Here is an 18,267-nt window from a genome sequence, read left to right on the forward strand (position 1 = left end):
GATGGGAGCAAAAAGCCAGTGGCACTGCCCGAACCTTGCTCAGATGAGTATGGACCAGCCCGAGAGCCTCCTCTAAATTAGCCTTCCCTTTGCACTTGATTGTGACTGCTCCCTCACGGTAGTTATACCTAGTGACTCTATCATAAGTGCTGTCTTTGAAAAGGAATACAGACTACAAGGTTACTTTAAAGGTCATAATTAGGTCATTTTCTTTATAAAAAATCTGGAAGACAGGGGGTATGATCTTTCTCTCTTTCAGAAAGAAAATTATTTCTGAAGACTCTTCAGGAGGGTAGTACTACAACTATTAAGCAGCATGCCATACTTGATGCAATGATTTAATCCTTTGGTACACTTCCATGTAAGAAGTTAAGTAAGTGCAGGTCAAATTTCTTTCCTCTTACACTGACTATTGATCTTTTGTGCTCACTCCTTGGCACCTTCATCCCACCTAGAAAGTTCTATACTGGCATCAAATCCAGCAAAGAAAAGAAAGTAGAGCACTGCACTAAACTCTTGTGGGAAAGTAACAGTCTGGGGCCCAGGCTTCTCACTGTTTTTCCTGCTAGACTGGTTAAGGGTAGAAAAGACAAATAACACTACAGAATACAAACTGGAATTATTCGTTCCTGGCAGCAGGGGTCTCAAAGAATGGAAACTAATAACCTTTCATTATTAATCATCAGCCTCTGCTGATAAAATGCTGATTGGCCAGTAGCCAGGCAGGAAGTATAGGCAGGACAAGTAGAGAAGAGAATTCTGGGAACAGGAAGGCTGAGTCAGGAGATGCTGCCAGCCTGCCATGAGTACCAACATGTAAGATACTGGTAAGCCACGAGCCATGTGGCAAGGTATAGATTTATAGAAATAGGTTAATTTAAGATGTAAGAACTAGATAGCTAGAAGCCTTAGCCCTTAGGCCAAACAGTTTAAATAATGTAAGAGTCTGTGTGTTTATTTTATAAGTGGGCTATGGGACTGCTGGGGCTTGGCTAGACCCGGAGAGAAACTCTCCAGCAATACTCCAACATGAACACTTTTGTTATTTACTTACTATTTAATATAAATGCCCATCATCAACACTCTTCACTTGTTTTATACATGAGGCTTTGTAGTCTCAGAAAGGTATACTAAAGTAAAGAAGCTAATGTATGGGTATCAGTCTCAAAGACAGCCTAAGAAAGGGCTAAATTGGCTTGCTATCTTTAAAAAACATTTATTATTATTATTAATTATTATTGTATTGTGTGTGTTGGGGATTCACATGCCATGTTGCCTGTGTGGAGGTCAGAGGACAACTCTGTAGAACCAGTTCTCTCCACCTTTATACGAGTTCTGAGGATCAAACTCACATCTTCAAGCCTGCACAGCAAGCTCTTTACTAATTGATCCATGGTGTTGGGCATATGTGCCATCATCTTTCACTCCATGCCACAAAGAGTGGAAATAAAATAGACTGACATCATCAGTTCTTATATGACTTTAAATGAATCACACAGCAAATAATTGCTCCAGGGAACTTTTAACTCTGGCCAGCTGTTTCATATTTTAGGAAGAAAATAAGCAGAGTATATTTTGCTAGCTCAGAGTAATTGTTCTTCTGATCATCTATTAATTCAGCAAATATGTCTACTCTTTCCCAGAAAGACCTTAAATGTATTAGGAAAGGGGAGGATGGATGATTATTATAGTACAGCCAACTTAACATAAAGTTCATCCAGTTAATTGCTGCAAAAATGTATCCTCCCCTTATTAAAAATAGATGGCAGAGTCACAATAGAGACATGCAGAGCTTTGAAGTTCTACAGGGAGGAAAGATACATTATTTTGGAAGAAGTCATGGGATATGAATGCGATATTTAAACCATACTGTAGAGAATGTGGTGTTTTATTATTAAGATCAGGCTGAGTAATAAATAACAACAAAACTGAAACATCAAGAGTAAAGACACAAGGTGGGGGGACAGTAAAATAGGCAAGGCTAATCACTGACTGCATGTTGGTGCCTGGCTGGAGAATAACACGTGTCCTTTTGTTGATATAGATGATCGATATGTGCCTTCTTGGAAGCCATACAATATCTAATGTAGTGCATCAATTTGTTTCTGTATTTCTTCAAACTTTAATCATTTTTTAAAACATAAAAATGAATTTATAAATGCACTCTTGCATTGGTAAGCATCAGGAGACACCTCTAACAGTGCAGCATTAAAACATGTATCCAATTTTGCAATGATATTCAGAAGACAGAATATATATATATATATATATATATATATATATATATATATATATGAAAGATTAGAATGAGTATTAGCTGAGTGGTTTTTGAAATTGCTGGTTACTGATTATTTTCTCAAAAGAATAAAACTCTTAAGTTCTAATTGCAGAACAGATGAACAGGTGTATGTTCATTCAGTCTTAACGATAAAATCATAGGTCTCATCAGTGTTATTTATGCTAATTTTTTGGAAATGAATCAGGGAGATTCTGTCAACACTTTGAGTGTACCTCAAGCAAGGGCTTAAACCTAAATACTCAATAAATGTACTGCAAAATAGAGAATTCTCTGCACCATCTTTAGAAGAGGCTCCCTTGTTCTGAGTCTCTGATAACTGTAGAGCACAGACTGAATTGATTCTGGCAAAGTCTGAGTCTTGAAAAGGAACCATGGGGAGATGAAAGAGTTTCAGCAGCCAGGACAGCAACCACCAGAACCACTTTGTAAGGCTTTGGATTAACAAAACCCCAAATGTAATGAGAAAGAATTCAGAAAACATGAGTTTAAATGTGAGAAAACTGAGATCTAAGGCCTGTAACATCAACTTAGCTGACTGGCCCTTCCATGTTCAAAATTACAGTGGCCTTCATCATTTATCAAGCCAACATATGCTTATCAGTCTGTCTCTAGTAAGTGGGAAACGAAGCCCCCAGTTAACTTCACCACCAAAATATGGGCAAAAGCACTGGGTAAAGCAAACCCGTAAACAAGCCCCTGCAGCTCTCTCCCCAAATTTAAAATAATCCAGCCACAATGAATTAATTCGTGCTATAGATCATATCATTATTTTTTCCTTATGTACATATCATGGAAAAAAAAAAAACAAAAAAAGGGGAAGAAATAAAAACTGCAATTTAACCATGAAAGCTTTGAGGTATACTTAAAATTCCAGTTGAAAATGTCTCCTTAAAAGTTAATATGGCAACTTAACAGGTAAATTTCCCTTAAAACAAACTAGGTACAAATAGGATTGATGCTAATGGAACTGAGGAGGGAATTAAATAGTGTATAAAAGCTTATTCTGCTATCCCAAGCACAAAGAGATGTGGGAAACCAATCTAAGGTAATTCAGTTCATCACAAAAACACATTGTCCAATTGGAGGTACTGTGAATAATACCTTAAGGCCTGTCACAATAGATGGGAACAGTCTTTCTTTTATTCTTTTATTCTGAAGCAATCTCTTTGTGAAACTTTATTTGTATAGCTAACAATCTGAATGAGGGAGAGCTTGTGAGGATGTGTGCACAGTTATCGTTGCCAAGGAAACTGGGTCTTAATTTCTAGTGGCTGAATGCCAAGGAAAACAGGCTACAGAGGGAGAGAAGAAACTTCATACGACTGAATTTGTTGGAAATAGTCCGTGTGTTAAAGGGTTCCTGCTCTGGAGTTCACAATGGGAAGAGTGTAGCTCTCCCCCTGCTATTCCACCCTCCCCTTACACTCTTGGATTAAATGCACTACAAATAACAATTTGATTTTTAGTTGATGTACCAAGACGGTGATTATCATTCACAGAATTTTTAGATTTAAAATAGAAAAGAAAATAATGAATACTGGTCCCTTTTCAATTCCTGTGGAACGAACACATAATTATCCTTTTGACAGCTCAAACCAGCTTTGGGGAAAAGCCCATGGTTTCAATTTACAAGGTGGATCTTGCCCAGACCTGGCACTTGTGTGCCTTGGGCAGTATTATTTAGTGGCTCGCAACAGTCCCACTTTAACTGGAACAGAAAGGGCAGGAAGGAACAAAAACTTACAGCATCATATTAAAAAATACAGATTTTGTATTGATTTATTTACAATTTGTCTGGTTCAACTTGGGGTTTGAGGTATATTTACCCACAGATTTATATTTTAAATGTTATTTATGACTTGGCATTCTCATAGCCCAAATCAATTGTAATCCATAAATCTGTGGCAAAATCATATAAAACACAATAGAAAGAAATAGACTAACAGAGGATAGGGATGCAGGGAAAAGTGCTATGGAGGAAATGTGGGTAATGCCTCGCACTCCCCAGCAGCACACAGATTCCTGGATGAACTGACTAACCTATAACCAAACTTAAAGTCAGTTTTGGATATTGGTGAATACCTTTCGTGTTCCTCTAGCCACATAATGGAGGCTGACCCCGAACAGGGCTTCTCCTTATTCTTACGAAGGGTTTAGTCTCTTTAAAATTTAAATTTGTTATCTTCGATTCCCCTTGCTCCTCTCTGTGTTCTTTGTCTCCGCTGGACTTGGTTGCATTCCCGTGGAACCTTCTGGATGACAAAAGGACCAAGTCCTTTTTGTACTTGGAGGTACTGCAGCCAGTAGATAGGCAATCTAAATGAAATCGGCTGAGTCTTCCAGCAGCGAGCCGCAGGACAATAGGACAAAAGAATGCAAGACATGTCCTTATAAGAAGGCTCCACAGAGAAATACCCTAACACTTCTGAAATGTATCTTCGAGAAATTGTTTTACTTGAGGAAAAATAAAAGCTCTTCTAAGGCTCACCAAATAAAGGAAAACCAGGCACCTAAAAATCCAGTTTCTTCTTATCCAACTAGAATACATATCTGTGGAAACAAGTTTGAAGACTTCAGAACTACTGAATTATACATTCAGTCTCTGCGTTGTTAAAAATAAATATATTGCAAAGATGTAATATTTAATGCTCTTTTTCATTCACAATAATGGAAAAACTTAGAGAGTTGCCAAATATAAGTGCCATCATCTTAATTTTATGTATGGGAGAGAGTAAAGGATGAATTTACTTTCCTGGGAAATCTGAACTGAGAAGGCTGCACTCCTGGACTTCAAGAAATCAGCAAATGGGAATTCCTGTTAGATTATTCCTTAACTTCACTGTCTTTAGCTGCCTTAGACAGGACCTATGGGAGTTTAATAGAAAACACAGCAGTGTGTGCTTTCTTAACATCTAGATTAATGATAATTCATTAGAAAAACTATTAAAATCACTTTCTGGAAAGTTGGTCTAACCTGTAAGATACAATTAGTAGCAACAGAGTTTCTAGGGTTATTAAAATACAATAAGAATGAGACAAGTCTATATATACAAATACAGAGATTAGAAGAAGAAAGAACTCACAAGTGTTTGTGCCTCAGGAGATTTCCACGTAAATTCAAAAACCTCACAGAAACAGGCATCTCGAGGGACGGTTCTCAGCACAATTGTTTTTGTGTATAGGGAAACAGCATTAGTGCATTTGGATATTCTGTCCATATTTACAAAGGCACTAATGGATTTGGAATCAGGGATAGATATCTGTATCCTAAAGCTTTATTTATTCATTTGTGTTTTTACCATGCTGTCATATAGAGGACAGCTCTGTAGGTTCAATGTGACTACAGGATCATTCCTTCCCTGGAATGTCTTTCTTCCTGGGGGTAAAAAGCAAGTTATCTAAGAATGACACCAACTCACTCTTTATTTGACTTTTCTCTTTCCAAGATACATCATGATAAAACTGCAAGTGACATGTTACAATGTATGTACCTTGTTGCATATCACTACATTTCAGGCTATTGTAATTTACTTTCTTTTTTGTTTTGTTTTGTTTGTTTGTTTGTTTTTCTGTTTTTCCAGACAGGGTTTCTCTGTGTAGCTTTGCACTTTTCCTGCAACTCACTCTGTAGCCCAGGCTGGTCGGGAACTCACAGAGACCCACCTGCCTCTGCCTGCCGATTGCTGGGATTAAAGGTGTGTACCGCCGCCGCCACTGCCGCCGCCACCGCCGCCACCGCCGTCACCGCCGCCACCGCCTCCACCACCACCACCACCACCCAGCTCTATAATTTACTTTCATGAACTATGTTATGAGGTGAGTGGATTATTTCTGTATGTAATATGACTACTATTGTTTGTTTCCTGAAGTCATAGATAATGATCTAATCTGTTAAAATTTATGTATGACACCTAATGCGTATCATTCTGTTTGCTGGTTGTGGTCACTTGCATCCATAATCCTAGCTCCATCTGAGATTGTGGCAGATAAATCACAAGCTAGAGGCCTGCCTGGGCAAGTACAGCAAGTTCAAGGGCAGCCTGAGCTACAAGGCTCAAAAATAAACATTAAAAGGGCTGTAAATGCAGGTTACCAGATAAACACTTTCCATTCTCTTTTTACTTTTTATCTTTAGGTGAAACTCTAAACAGCTAGGTAAGTGTTGAGTCTCATGTCAGAATTTCCTTCCCATTTTTTTTTTTTTTTTTTTTTTTTTTTTTTTTTTTTTTTTTGGTTTTTCGAGACAGGGTTTCTCTGTGTAGCTTTGTGCCTTTCCTGGAACTCACTTGGTAGTCCAGGCTGGCCTTGAACTCACAGAGATCCGCCTGCCTCTGCCTCCCAAGTGCTGGGATTAAAGGCGTGCGCTGCCACCACCGCCCGGCTCCTTCCCATTTTTATACTCACCTCTTTCTTAGGACCAAAGTTAAATCAAATATTTCAGAGGCTCTAATAGCGCTATCTGAGGAAAGGGGCCACTTCCTCGGTCCAATGATTTAAGCAAATGAAGAGTAGCAACAGTTCTAGTTTTAAAGGGTCGATCTTTAGAATATTTTCAAAAATAAGAATTTCAAAAAAAATAGTAAAAAATAAAAGTAATGAAACACAGGGAAGGACCATCTCAATAGAATGAATTGGACACCTTCATTCCTTGGGCTGTGTGAAAAGAGAAGGCTGTAGATTTGATTCCAGCATCGACTTGATGTCTGTGTCTATCAGTCCAACAGTGTCTTCCTCTCTCCTTCTCCAGTCAGCTGCAGGTATATCCTGCCCATGGCCTCACTCTCAAGAAGAAAGGGCATATTTCTCCATAGATGGGACCTGCCTTCGGGGTAAGGGCAAACTGGTCTGTGTGGCACTCATGGCAAGGACTACAATGTGCAGCCCATCTACAAAACAGGTCATCAAAACTATTTTATCACTGACCTTCTGACTAAAATTAAATGAAAGGGAAGGAATCCTGTACTAGAGTGATACATCATTTTTAATTACCAAAAATCAACATTTGAAAATCTTCACTTTTAGTATCTAATAAAGTCATTTATGAGGTACACTAGATTTTTTTTTAAATCTAGCCTATTGTGAGTGGGTGAATAAAAAGTCACTCCTACAATGGAATTGTCATCTGTAGCTGACATAGAGCTGAGGATTCTCAAGGAATGTCTGGAAGGGCAAGTAGCATCTCTTGAGGCATGCACTTGGTTATAATCTCAAGAGTGTCACACACTTTAACAGCCGTTAGTCCCTTGTCACCAGAAAAGCTTCCAATCCCATCTGGATTCTTTAACTTGGTGGTGTGAGCGTATGTACATATGGGCAGGTCTCACATACCTGGACTCCCATTTGGAGTCTCTAATAAATTTGCACAACTGAAGTGTATGGATAGGATTTAAAATCAAACTTCAGGGTAACTAAGCTACTTCTTTCTACGGGATAGTAAATCTTCAGTTGTTTTTCATCACTGGTAATTTTACAATCAAGTATGTATAAAGAAAGGCAGATCTTTCTACACCCATTATATTGATAATAGTATACCTTATAGCAGCTACACAGTCCTATCAAAAGACAAGAAGCCAGGTGTGGTAGCTCAACATAACTGTGTAATCCCAGTATGTAAGAGGCTCAGGCCAGAGGACTGACAACGGTTCATGGTCAGCATGTGCTACATATTGAGCTCTAGGTCAGTCTGGCTTATAGAATGAATCTCTGTCTCATAGCACATAGATAGATGGGGGTGGGGCAGGGGAGGAATGGAGAGAGAGAGACTGAGACATCAAGAGACAGAGAGACTGACTGACTTTAGGAACAACTTCACTTTTTTAAAGTTATTTTATTTATTTCATCTAGATATTCTTTAACTTGGTGGTATGAGTGTATGTACATATGGGCAGGTCTCACATACCTGGGCATGCTCTGCAGGAGTGAGAGGCTTATACTGGGTATCTTATCTTCCATCACTCTGCACCTCAGTCGTTGAGGCAGGCTCTTTCACTGTTTAGTCCAGGCTGACTGGCCAGCAAGGAAACGGGATCTGTTCGTCTCTATTCTCCAATGCTATGGTAACAGTCTGTGCCTGGTTTTCATTGTTGTTTATTTTTAAATTTTTGATATTAAAATAAAATTCAAACACTTCTCTCTTTCCTTCCCCCCCTCCAAACCCTTCCACATACCCCTCTCTGCTCTCCTTCAAACCCATGGCCTACTTTCTTCACTAATTTTTATTGCATGCATATACGAATATATATATATTCCTAAATAGAACCTGTTGAATTCATATCATGTTACCTGTATGTTGATTGTCTTTTAAGAGAAGTGTGTAGAAGGATGAAGGAATAGTGGTGGTGGTGTGGTGGGTGCTGGCAATTCGAATTCAGGTCTTCTTGTTCTCAGGGCAAGCTCTTTTATCCACTGAACCATCACCAGGTCTCAGAAATGACTTTTTTTTTTAATTTACCTGAGTAAACAGAAATCAAATTCTTCTTAGTGAGTTTAATATTGACTTCTTCAGTGATGCTCTGTTGGCTGCCTAATAATTGGGATCACAACTAAAACCACTGTTAGCATAGCTTAGCTATGTTCTGGGGCATAGCTTCAGTAAGAAATGGAACAAACAGGAAAAGAAAAACAGGAAGAAAAGAAGAGGACATGTTTTCTCCTCTGGTAAAAATCCTGATTTTTCAGTAAATTAAATCAAACTCCTAGAGTGAGCAAATGAAGATATATCTAGCAATATTACCAGAGAAGATGGCTTTAATGATAGTGATGTACATCGTAAAACAGATGGGTGAATATTATCCGTGCTAAATGTATAGAATGAAACAGAATCTCACATGAAAAGGAGGCTGAAAACATCATTTCAAATCTCAGTGTCAGAGGAAAGTACAGAACACCCACAATTTGGAACCAGATAAGATAAAGTCAAGTATACATACATTCTTCAGCTAAAACACTGGAGGGACTAGGAAGAGGAAGAAAACTGTGTGCACACCTAAGCACCTCCACTATGTAAACATCTCAACACCAGAGAAAAGCCATGGAAATAAATTTCTTAAACTTTCTAAAGCATGACATTCTATTGGCTTAAATAGAAATGAGAGACATGTGGTTTCTCGCATAATTCAAGATCATTAGCGATGGGAGACAGGTATTCATCTTGGCAGTCTGTTTCTAAATGCATTTGTTACAGAGACTATGATAAACAGAGATGCTCTTATGTAACATGGAAAACTATTTTATCACAATAATTTATGAAATATTTTAGTGGTATTCCAGAAATAGAAGGTACTAGGAATATCCACCCAGATGTTGAAACTAGACTCATATGGTTCCCTACATGCTTTCATATAATCAAATGAAACATAACCTGCAAATAATTCTGGTTGATGGCTGCAATACCATAGACTACCTTCCCTTGGAGGAAGAGTATCTGCTGCAGACCGTTAAGGGGCACTAAAATGTTCAACACCAGAACTCTAAGTAGGGGGAATATGAAAATGCAAGAAAAAAAAATCCAAGAGGGAACAAAAGGAATGATTCAAACCCATGAAACTAAATGGTGATATCAACAAAAGAGTGTTATACACCTTCAGATAGATCCACTGCTGGGAACAGTAACCTTTAAATCCACTTCCAGAGGTCTCATTGTTTACATTTCCCAGACAATTAGAATTGTCATTGTATTTATCCCATCATTTGTGATAAACACTCTCTGGTGAAAATTGAGTACCAACTGAGCTGCACCTGCACTCCATACCAATAGAATCTTAAATTCAAATCATTCTAGTTAATCTTAACAGAGCTGATTTAATTTTTATAAGTGTATCTATCTTTATTTATATGTATGTGTATGTGCATCCTTGACTATATATACACAACGTATGGGAAGCACTCTCAGAAGTCAGAAGAGGGCATTGAGTCTCCTTGACTTGCAGTTACAGGCAGCCGTGAGCTGCCCAATGTGAGTGTAGAGAAATGAATCTGGGTCCTCTGGGATAGCAATAAATGCTTCTGAGTCCTAAGCTACCTCTGCAGCTCCAGACACATCTCCCCAGGCTTCATTACCGCACCATGATTTAAATAATGGCGTCCTAAATATTAGATCTTATAAAAAAGACATTGTTTTTATGAAAGGCCAGAGCCTCTCCCTTTCCTGTAACAGTCTCTGATGAGTTTTCTTTATCATTTTTATAACCAAATATGATATTGTATTCCACGCTGTGATTTGGCTACACGATTTACAAAAAAACATTCATTTCTCTAATGAGTCAAAACTATCGATAACAACATTTTGTGAATTTGGCTACTACATAAACTGAACCCTAAAATAACTCCTAACTCAATCTCATTTTCTAGACTGTTTGAAGAAATTCAATCAGAGAAATATCTAAAACTGACAGCTATAAGAGGAAGAGGACCCCCTCCCCTCAAGGCGACCACTGAGACTTGGGGAAATGCACTGAATGCCAGAGCTGTTTATGGGGCTCTGCTGCCTTACAGTGATGCCCCTCCCTACAGGCAGATATGTCTGTTCCTTCATTACCAAGCCTGAGTGACGTGTTCCCAAATGTGAATGGAGCATTTGAGATGGATTGACTAAACTCTCCACCAACTAAAACCCACCACAGGCAACCTGGAGTGCTTAAAGAAATGGTCACCCAGTTGGTGACTTGTGACTTTTCTGACTTAGCGGACTTAGCACACACACTAAGCAGCCACAGCCAAGTGAGCACCAGTCTTACATGGTGACACCTGAGCACAGAGAACAGCCAGGTGAGTGACAGGATCTTCCTCTCCTCTGTAGAAGGGATGCTCCTGACCTTTACTGCGTCTAGTTTCTCCTGGGAGAATTACAGGTAAAGGACAGGATATAGACATGGACTTAGCCTGCCCTGCGCATGAAGTTTAAATAGCACTGCAGAGAAGTGGTTCTCGTGCTGTGGGTCACAACCCCTTCAAGGATCACATAGCAGATATTTACATTACAGTTCATACCGGTAGCAAAATTACAGTTATGAAGTAGTGATGAAGTAATTGTATGGCTGGGAGTCAACACAACATGAAGAACTGTATTAAAGGTTGAGTAGCACTGCTTTTGAGAGTCACAGACCCCTCAGTTCTTAGTGGAGGGAATAAAACTGAGGTTCACGTGTGCCTGATTCTGTTGTTAAAGCCTCCAGTGAGTCTGTCTTTCCTTTTTACTGTCAATCTAGAAGAGAAGGCTAATGTTCCTTCCCCTGAATCTAAAACCTTTCTCACATGTTTGCCTAATAAATTATAGTATAAGTGACATGCCGGAATGTTGGATTTCAGTTCTCAGAGGGATTATGGTGTTCCCAGTCAGGCTTGGGAAATACATAGCGATCACATAACATACCACTGTAGCACAAGCAAAGAGTTGCCCAAAGGAATACAAGGCACCAAAGCCCTGGACAAGATGCCATTGCTAATACCATATGAAGTAGATTTGAGCCGTTCCCACCCATTTAGCTCTGCCCAGCATGCAAGAGCTATGTGTAAGCACAAAACACTGTTCTTTTAAGCCATGCAATTTTGGAGAGGTTTGCTAGGTAACAAAGCATAACTGATAAAGGATTCCCAAACCTAGATTATTTCTACTGCATGGTGCTGTTTTCTGTTACTATTACTTTGGGGTGGACACATTTGGCTGAGATAAGGGGTAGTAATTATAATAGTATATCAATGGAAAAGCACAATTCAAATGATTCTCATTATTTTAAACAAAAGTACACAGAGCACTTAACCCTGAGAAGAAGGCATGGTTTTTTATCTTTATCTTATCCATAAAGAAAACGAGGTCCAGAGATGTGACATAGATGGTAGCTAGGAAATTGTAAGCCTGTGATCAAAACTGTGTGGCCCACTTCCTGTACTTTATGCTTAATTCCTGAGCTGTTCTGCCTGGGCTTTCTTGTCACTGACACTCAAATATCATGAATGGGGATATAGCTCAGTGGTAGAGGATTTGACTGCAAATATGCACAACAGCCATGTGCAGCTGTGAGAAGTACTTAATTTTTATAAACTAACATTGCATTGCTTTATCTGCAAGGCTGGGCTGTATGTCACTCCAAAAATTGTCCTCAGAGAGTAGGTGTGGATATTATATTCAATTGCATCTTTCAAGTGCTGTGAATGTGAGCTTGGGAACGGAACTTGTAATCAAGCTGAAGCATGTAAATAGAGAATACCTATTTCAGCATGAGAGGAAATGGATGCTCACTGTTTTGGGCTCATCCTGGGCTCTTCACCTAATGGGTATGGAAATAAAACAGCCATTTCATAGTTGGTGTCACATTTGATAAGATTTCTTTCAACTTATTGCAGTTTGATGTCAATTTAAATTCAATTGTGTAGCCTTTGTTTGCAAAGGGTCTCTAAATATCAAATCTCTACTTCCACAATATCCATATGTAGAATCCATTGCCTAGTAGATAGGTAAAAATTCCAGCGTGATCTGGTTATATGTCAGGGAAACTCAATAGGGCCACACAAAAGCTGATGGAATGATACTGACGGAGATCATCCAGCTTAATCATGTGACTCCTCCTTTGGAGAAAGGATAGAGAGAGCATGGGTATGGCTTATCTAGAGAACCATCTTGAAATTGACAGAGTAAGGGCCAGAATAATTATTTTCTTATTCTTCAGTCAGGGATCATTCTAACAAAAACTGAAACTTTTTTTTTTTTTTGTGGTGGTGGTGAGAACATAACAAGAAATAACACTAATGATAATTAACAGGCACATGCTATAAACTCAAAACAGATGCGGGTAAGTCAAACTTTTTGGCTTTTCTTTGTATATGGGAGATAAATATATAGAGGAGATCAATATCAGTCCCATCTATCTTCCTCTGTTTCTCTTAGAGTCTCGCTCACTACAATACATGGTTCTAAGTCCACCCTGGACTTAAACTATAAATATGTATGAAGTCCTAGCCAACTTCAAATGAGGGCTTTTTATTGGCATATTGTGATCCAAGCCTTCCTTCACCCTAGGCAGATGTGGATGATAGAACGTTCTCTGTTGCTCATGATTGAAATACAAGTGAGTACTTCCTCCCTGACACATTCATAATACTGGCACACTCATCATCCTGACAGAGACCCATGCAGAGCTGCTTGGCTCCCAGGGTATCCTACCACAGGAGCATCTTAGTCATACAGCTGCAGTGAGTCCTCAGAACAGGCCAGATCCAACCTAGTTGAGTGGACTGAAGAGCATTGATTTGATCTTCCTGGATCTGTCATCCTTAAAGGTAGCTGTGGCTTATCAATTAAGAAGAAAAAAGTAAACCTGAAAAGTGACAGTTGTATTTTTAGTGGTCTCATTCTATATGTGGATGTTTTTATTCATCGGATTGCAGGAACTTAGTGAATTGATATTCTGGGTGTTTGAAAAATAGCCCATTCAAAATGCTTTGTTATTATATTAATATTATTTTCAGCTTATAAAAATATTCAAAATGGAGTTGAAAAGTAAACAGAAGTGCAAAAAAAAAGAGAGAGAGACATACCCCCTCCTTTCTTTTTTATAGAATGAACAATGACTCTTTGCAGACTGGTAATATGACCTAGGTCTAATAAATTTCATTTCAGTAGGCTTCTATTTCAGTTGGCTTTCCCCCACAAAATGCAAGGAACCACAGAGTGACCTCTCCAGACTACTTCAGAATGGTTTTAGGGTCTCATGAATATATTTATTGATCTTTAGGTAAACTCTAAGGGATTTTGTCAGATCTGACATCAATTCTCCTGTGCAAAGGAGGATTTTTCTAGATTTAGAGTTGGGCTTCAATTCTCACCACTGGTTTGAACTCTGGACCCTCTAAAACAGATTTTAAGGCTCCTCATCAGCTTCCCGACACTTGCTGTTACTCTCTAGTTCAACTGTATTTGTTCTGCTATGACTGTATTACTTTGGATTCAAAAAGGTCAGTCACAAATCACTCTGGTATCCAGTTCTCCTAGCTATGATACTCTAGGTGTTGAAATGTTCATGGGAAAAGGACTTTTTGGAGGCAGGTCCAAAGTTACTAAACATTAAATTCATTTTCTTCCCCATCTAAATTCAAAATTTTAAGACCCACTTACCATATGGACACTTACAATGTTTTACTTATGGTTAGAAATAGCTGTAAAAATTAAGACATTATTCCTACCTCAAGGAATTTATAATATAGCTGGAGAGGCAGGTTACATACATGTACAGATATAATCAATGACATCAGAAATCATATTATATATGTCATTAATGTAATACTATTTAGAATTAAGTATGGAAGGTAGAGGATAGGAAAATTATCTTCAGGCCAGGATGGCCAACATTTGGGACAATGTAACAAAGCAAGGTACTGCTCTGATTAACAGGTATTATGGGACAAATGTGAATAAATCACAGACTGAAATACATGTTTATACATTACTATGCAATCATTGGGCCCTCCTATGGCATGATGCCATATCTATATCCATTTCTGTTATCTCTCTCCAATGACAGTTTCTGCAACAAAGGGGATAGCTGCAGTGACCACCCATGCACACCCTTCCACATCGCTGCCTTTGCAGATGTTTCATCCTTAACATGTGGTAGGGTCCCATAACGCCTGTCCTTATGTATTAATAATAAAGATGAGAGAAAGAATAATTTCTTCCTCTGGAAAGGAGATACAGTTGTAACTATTTCCAAAGGTTGAAGACTAAATATTTTAGTAACTAAATTTTATAAATTCATGGACATAAATTCTGTGGCATCTATTTCTATTGTTTCTAGATTTTTCAGTTTATTATACGAGTATTAAAAAGTACATCTAAACTCTTAAATAAATCACCATAAATGTATAAATTGAGTTGTAATGGATTCTAAAATAATTGGAAGATGAAATGGGATGTCATAGTTGTCAGAGTTAAGACATAGAAGTTATAGGGTTGGAGAAATGGGACTCACATAGGTTCATGTGGTTCCCCCTCATGTGATTCCATCTTTTAAAGAAGGCATGACTTAAGGAGATGTTGCAAGGCAAGACAGCAGATGCTGAGAGCTATGGCTATTGGGATTATAATCACTTCCAGTACTTCACCAGACAATTTTCTTATCTATGATTTGTTCTGCAGATTTTCCTGTGGTTGCATGGGTTGATGGTAAAAGAACTTGAGATAGAAACAATAGAAATAATTAAGTAACTACTGTATACATCTTTTACTCCTTTTCATCAAAGTCCATCATTTTTCAAAATTAGATTCAGATACGAGAAAAGTGCCGCTGCATTTGGTTTATGTATTTTGATGGGATGAGGACTGGGTTTAGTCTGCTGTTTCACGAAGTAGAGTGCATGGTGTCATTAAGGTCTCAGATCATTTTACAGCCTCCTTTAGGACAGTATACTTTCAAGGGAAAAACAAAGCTGGCCTTGACATGTTTGCTTTCAGTTGGCACTTATGCAAATAGCACAGCCAGCCACTGTGTCCTGAACTGAGACATCACATCAAGGTGAGCAGACACTCCTGTCCATCAAATGGTAATCACCCCATTCATGAGGAAAACTAAGTGAGCTGTGAGGAAGGCTTTCATCCCATACATTTTCTTTAAATATAAATATACCAAGAATAAAGCACCTTAAATGTCACAAAATACAGAGGAAGGCAGAACTAGCCTCTTGCCTCATTATATCAAGCCACAAAGCACCTGACATTTCTTAAAAAGAAGATTATTTGAACAAAATTGCTCAAGAAAGCTAAGATTTTCCTATTCACAAGTAACCTTTGAAGAGATTAAGATAAAAAGCAAAATAAAGGATATGAAAGATTAAGACTTATTTCTGGTGTACTATTTGAGAAGTGTCTATATAGTAACAATATATTATGTATTATGCAATTTATTATCAATTGCTTCTTTAAACTCTTGAGGAATCAACTATAAGAAAATATATAAGGAAACAGAAAATAACTGCATCGTGTCTATATTCAATGTCTGCCTTATATTCATAATTATGGATATATATGTTTAAGATCCGATTAGATATTCATGTAGAGCTGTCAATCAAAAGAGCAACATTTAGACTCTGGGAGAACACCCAGGGTAGCTGTTTTAAGTGCAAACCAGCAACATTAGTCAGTATTTAGGATTAAATCTTTGATGCTAAGTATTCTTTCCAGGTAAACTTAGATGCTAGTGAATTGTTTAAGTACTTATTATGGTAGATCACTGGACTGAAGTATATATTAGTGTTTGGTTCTTAAATCACTATTTATTTTTAAAATTAATTAATTAATAAATATTTCACAGCCCGACCATAGTTTCCCTTTCCTTCCTCCTCTCCTCCCAGTCCTTTACCTCAACTTCCCCTATCTTCCCCCACATCCACTTCTCCTTTCTCTTCAGAAAAGTGTGGTCCTTCTATGTATATCAGCCAGCCATGGCATATCAAGTTGCCATAAGACTAGGCACCTCCTCTCCTATTAAGGCTGGATAAGGCAACCCAGTAAAAGGAAAGGGTCCCAAAAAGTGGTAACAGAGTCAGAGACAGCCCCTGTTCCCTCTGTTAGGAGCCCCACAAGAAGACCAAGTTACACAAATGTAACTAACATATATGCAGAGGGCCTAGGTCAGTCCAATGCAAGTTTTCTGGTTGGTGGTTCGCTCTCTTTGAGTCCCAAGTTAGTTGATTTTGTGGGTTTTCTTGTGGTATCCTTCGCCTCTCTGGCTCCCATAATCTTTCCCCCACCCTTTTTGCACAGGATTCCCGGAGGTCCACCTAATGTTTGGCTGTGGGTCTCTGCATCTGTTTCCATCAGTTGCTGGGTGAAGTCTCTCTGATGGCAATTGGACTAGGGACCAGTCTATGAGTAGAGCAGAATACCATTAGGAATCATTTCATTGACTTTTTTCTTTTGCCTTTTTTAGATTTTTTTTCTATGCTAGGTCTCTGGGCTGTCCAGTCTCTGGGTCAAGGCTTCCTCTAGGCTATGTCCAGGGTGAGCTCCCTCTCATGGATCTCAAGCTGGATCAGTCATTGATTGTTCACTTCTATAATTTCTGTGCCACCTTTGTCCCAGAATGTCTTGTGGGCCTGGTGAATTGTAGGTCAGAAGTTAAACAGCTGTGCTGGGTTTGTATAGGTATTTAAATTATGGCATAGGTCAGTATTTGGTTCTTGGATCACTGTTTTCATTAAAGTCTCTTCAAATATTCCATTAAATTTTTGTTTCAAATGCTACCCAAGGTTTACTAATGTTTCAATTTATGTTGTCTATCTAAAGTCATTACTTTCTGCCCATATTTGACATATCTTCTTGGATGTATCTTATATTTTCCAGTGTTACCACCACACATAAAGTAATGCTCAATAATTAGTAGTTCACCATCTAGCCTAGTCTTCCAAATCTGAAAATCTAGGCTTCTTCCTGGATCATGTTTCTTTTGTACTGTTTGCTCTCTCTTCACCAAGTCCTTTCCTGCTCTTGGGAGTCTACTTCATAGCTGATGATTTGTTACCTCCCATGACATCCCATGGTCTCAGCCACAAGCACTGTAGTCAGAACTAGTCAAACTTCCAACTCTCTCTGCATTTTTCCTTTGTCCTTCACCAAATTCAAGTTTATCAGTCATAATTATCATTTTAAGTAAGAGAAATAAATTAATATAAATATGGTTGTAGGAGTTGGAAAGATAGCTCAGCTGTTAGAGAGCCCTGACTGATCTGCCAGAGAACCAAGATTCAATTGCCAGAACCCATATGGTAGCTCACAACCATCTGCCACTCTAGTCCTAGAGCACCTCACAGCTTCTGCTCCTTTGTGAGCACTGCATGCATGTACATGGTTCACAGATATACACACAAACAAAACATTCATGTACATAAAAATGTACAAATTTATTAAAACTAAAATTAGGGTTTCAGTTTTTTATATATAATTTACTACAAATATCCTATCACTTCTCTCTCTATATATA

General features: G+C 38.4%; 1 protein-coding gene across 5 annotated transcripts in view; it reads right to left on the reverse strand.

The window, feature by feature from the left end:
• Lingo2 (leucine rich repeat and Ig domain containing 2) overlaps nt 1-18,267 on the reverse strand; it is a 1,171,857-nt gene that overhangs the window by 161,696 nt on the left and 991,894 nt on the right. Inside the window, exon 1 of one of the 5 annotated variants that reach the window (XM_028878488.2) lies at nt 8,582-16,571. The exons of the other annotated variants lie outside the window; for them this stretch is intronic. The gene's annotated coding sequence lies outside the window, so the exon portion shown is untranslated. Of the gene's footprint in view, nt 1-8,581; nt 16,572-18,267 lie in introns of those variants that run through there. 5 annotated transcript variants of the gene reach the window in all.

This window comes from Peromyscus leucopus, chromosome 2, assembly GCF_004664715.2.
Source record: "Peromyscus leucopus breed LL Stock chromosome 2, UCI_PerLeu_2.1, whole genome shotgun sequence".
In the NCBI taxonomy this organism is placed as follows: domain Eukaryota; kingdom Metazoa; phylum Chordata; class Mammalia; order Rodentia; family Cricetidae; genus Peromyscus; species Peromyscus leucopus.